This window comes from Cucurbita moschata, unplaced genomic scaffold, assembly GCF_002738365.1.
Source record: "Cucurbita moschata cultivar Rifu unplaced genomic scaffold, Cmos_1.0 Cmo_Scf00128, whole genome shotgun sequence".
In the NCBI taxonomy this organism is placed as follows: Eukaryota; Viridiplantae; Streptophyta; class Magnoliopsida; order Cucurbitales; family Cucurbitaceae; genus Cucurbita; species Cucurbita moschata.
The window spans coordinates 151,772-156,225 of NW_019268644.1; the positions used below are offsets into that span (position 1 = coordinate 151,772).

At 36.4% G+C, this 4,454-nt stretch overlaps 1 non-coding gene across 1 annotated transcript; it reads right to left on the reverse strand.

Moving 5' to 3' along the window:
• Positions 1-572: 572 nt before the first annotated feature.
• On the reverse strand, positions 573-643 carry TRNAG-GCC. The gene has a single exon. It is a non-coding gene; the product is annotated as a tRNA-Gly (tRNA).
• Positions 644-4,454: the final 3,811 nt, after the last annotated feature.

A 4,454-nucleotide genomic window follows, 5' to 3' on the forward strand; every position in this document is an offset into this window, starting at 1 on the left:
GAGGGGAAGGAAGCATTCCTTATAACTAGGGTGTGAATACCTCTATGAGATCGTGAGGTAACGGGACAAAGTGGACAATATCTTATAAAAAAGTATTCCTTATAAAGGAGTCGCTTTGCTAGTACAAAAAGATGAACTTTTGGTCGCTTAGGAGATTCAAACATATAGCTAATCTTCAACATAGCTACCAATTAAGACAATTTATGAATTACCTTATTTTCGAAGATATTGGAAAGTAATTCGAACACTTGGCTAATCTTCAAGATACTCTAACCGAGAATCGAACTCGGGTCTGTACCGTGGCAGGATACTATTCTACCAATAGACCACTGGTGCATCTACCTTAAAGAAGATCCATAACGTACTCGTATTTTGGTCATGCAGTTCTTCCGAAGCCCTTCACTTTCAGTTTCACTTATCGATTTAAAAACAAAAAGCTTGATAGTCCTACTCGTGAAATTTATAAATTTAAATAATGTTGTAACAAACACAAGTTTTCCTACTCGTGAAATTTATAAATTTAAACAATGTTGTGACAAACACAAGTTTGAACATTATGCCAATATTTAAGATGCACCAGCCGAGAATCGAACTCAGGTCTGTACCGTGGCAGGGTACTATTCTACCACTAGACCACTGGTGCAGGTACCTTTAGGCATATCCATAATGTACTCGTATTTTGGTCATGCAGTTCTACTGAGGCCCTTAACTTTTAGTTTCACCTCACGATTTAAAAAAAAAAAAGCTCGATAGTGCTACTCGTGAAATCTATAAATATAAACGATATTGTGACAAACCCAAATTTGAACATTATGCATTAATATCATTATAGCTAATCTTCAAGATGCACCAGTCGAGAATGAAACTCGAGTTCGTATCGTGGCAGGGTACTCCATACAGTACACATATTTTGGTCATGCAGTTCTTTTGAAGCCCTTAACTTTTTGTCTCACATCTCGATATAAAAACAAAAAGCTCGATAGTGCTACTCGTTAAATCTATAAAGTTAAAAGAAATATTGTACCCGTGAAATCTATAAAGTTAAAAGAAATATTGTACCAAACCCAATTTTGAACATTATGCACTAATATAATAATCATAGATGATCTTCAAGATGCAAGAGCCGAGAATTTAATTCGGGTCTACATCGTGGCAGGGTACTATTCTACCACTAGACCACAAGCTCGATAGTGCTACTCGTAAATTCTATAAATATAAATGATATTGTGACAAACCCAAGTTTGAAACATCATGCACTAATATCATCATTGCCAGTTTAAAACATCATGCACTAATATCATCATTGCCAATCTTCAAGATGCACCAGCCAAGAATCGAAGTCAGGTCTATACCATGGCAGAACACTATTCTACCACTAGACCACTGGTGCATGTACCTTCAGGCATATCCATAACTTACTCGTATTTTGGTCATGCAGTTCTTCTGAAGCCCTTAACTTTTATGTTCGATACTGCTACTCGTAAATTCTATAAATATAAAGGATATTGTGACAAATCCAAGTTTGAACATCATGCACTAATATCATCATTGCCAATCTTCAAGATGCACCAGCCGAGAATCAAACTCGAGTCTGTACCGCGGTAGGGTACTATTCTAACACTAGACTACTGGTGCATGTACCTTCAGGCATATCCATAACTTACTCGTAATTTGGTCTTCGATACCCAAGTTTGAACATCATGTATTAATATCATCATTGCCAATCTTCAAGATGCATCAACAAAAGATCGAACTCGGGTCTATAGCGTGGCAAGGTACTATTCTACCACTAGACAACTAGTGCATGTCCCTTTAGGCATATCCATAACTTACTCGTATTTTGGTCCTGCAATTTTTCTAAAGCCCTTAGCTTTTAGTTTCACCTAACGATATAAAAAAAGAAAAAGTTCGATAGTGCTACTCGTAAATTCTATAAATCTAAACGCTATTGTGACAAACCCAAGTTTGAACATCATGCACTAATATCATCATTGCCAATCTTCAAGATGCACCAGTCGAGAATCAAACTCGTGTCTGTACCGTGGCAGGGTACTATTCTACCACTAGACCACTAGTGTATGTAACTTCAGGCATATCCATAACTTACTCGTATTTTGGTCATGCAGTTCTTCTGAAGCCCTTAACTTTTATGTTCACCTCACGATTTAAAAAAAGAAAAAGTTCGATAGTGCTATTCGTAAATTCTATAAATATAAACGATATTGTGACAAACCTAAGTTTGAGTTTGAACATTATGCACAATATCATCATTGTGAATCTTCAAGATGCACCTCCAGTCGAGAATCGAGCTCAAGTCTATACCGTGGCAGGGTACTATTCTACCACGAGACCACTAGTGCATGCACCTTCAAGCATATCCATAACTTACTCATATTTTGGTCATGCAATTCTTCTAAAGCCTTTAGCTTTTAGTTTCACCTCACGATTTTAAAAAAAAAAAAAGCTCGATAGTGCTACTCGTGAAATCTATAAATATAAACGATATTGTGACAAACCCAAGTTTGAACATTATGCACTAATATCATCATAGCTAATATTTCAGATGCACCACCCGAGAATGGAACTCGGGTCCGTATCGTGGCAGGGTACTCCATAAAGTACACATATTTTAGTCATGCAGTTCTTCTGAAGCCCTTAACTTTTGGTTTCACCTCTCGTGAAATCTATAAAGTTAAATGGTATAGTGTAACAAACCCAAGTTTGAACATTATGCACTAATATCATCATAGCTAATCTTCAAGATGCAAGAGCCGAGAATTGAATTTGGGTTTGCATCGTGGCAAGGTACTATTCTACCACTAGACCACTGGTGCATCCACCTTTAGGCATATCCATAACGTACTCGTATTTTAGTCATGAAGTTCTTCTGAATCCCTTAACTTTTAGTTTCACCTCTCGATTTAAAAAAAAAAAAATAGCTCCATGGTTCTACTCGTGAAATCTATAAATGTAAATGATATATTGTTAAAAACCGAAGTTTAAACAATATGCACTAGTGGTAGGGTACTATTATACCACTAGACTATTGGTTCCTCTACCTTTAAGCACATCCATAACATACTCGTATTTTGGTCATGCAATTCTTCCGAAGCCCTTAACTTTTTGTTTCACCTCTCAATTTAAAAATAAAAAGCTCGATAGTGCTACTCGAGAAATCTATAAATTTAAATGATATATTGTGTAAAAAGACTCAAGTTTGAACATTATGCACTATTATCATCAATAGCTAATCTTCAAGATGCAAGAGTCAAGAATATCGAACTCGGGTCTATACTGTGGCAGGGTATTACTCTACCACTAGACTACCTTTAGGCACATCCATAACATACTCGTATTTTTGTCATGCAGTTGTTACGAAGCCCTTAAACTCATGAAATCTATAAATTTAAATGATATTGTGACAAACCTAAGTTTGTAAATTATGCACTAATATCATCATAGCAAATCTTCAAGATGTACCAGTCGAGAATCTAACTCGAGTCTATACCGTGGCAGGGTACTATAACACCACTAGACCACTGGTGCATCTACCTTTAGGCATATCCATAATGGACTCGTATTTTGGTAATGCTGTTCTTCTGAAGACCTTAACTTTTAGTTTCACCACTCGATTTAAAAAATAAGGCTCCATAGTGCTACTCGTGAAATCTATAAATTTAAATGATATTGTAACAAACCGAAGTTTGAGCATTATGCACGAATATCATCATAGCTAATGTTCAAGATGCACCAGTAGAGAATCAAACTCGGGTCTTTATCGTGGCAAGGTACTATTCTACCACTAGACCAGTAGTGCATGTACCTTTGGGCATATCCATAACGTACCCGTATTTTGGTCATGCAATTCTTCCGAAGGCCTTAACTTTTAGTTTCACCTCTTGATTTAAAAACAAAAAGCTCGATAGTGCTACTCGTGGATATTATGAAAAAATCAAGTTCAAACATTATGCACTAATATCATCATTGCTAATCTGATGCACCAACCAAGAATCAAACTCTAGTTTGTATTGTGGAAAGGTACTATTTCTACCACTAGACCACTAGTGCATGTACCTTTGGGCATATCCATAACGTACTCGTGTTTTGGTCATGCAGTTCTTCCGAAGTCCTTAACTTATAGCTTCACCTTGCAATTTTAAAAAAAAAAAGCTCCATAGTGCTACTCGTGAAATCTATAAATTTAATGATATATTGAAACAAACCGAAGTTTGAACATTATGCACTAATTATCATCATATCTAAACTTCATTCAAGATGCAAGAGCCATGAATCGAACTCTAGTCTGTGTCGTGGCAGGGTACCATTCTATCACTAGACCAGTGGTGCATCTACCAGTAGACATATCCATAACGTACTCGTATTTTAGTCATGCAGTTCTTCCGAAGCCCTTAACTTTTAGTCTCACCTCTTGATTTAAAAGAAAAAAAAGCTGG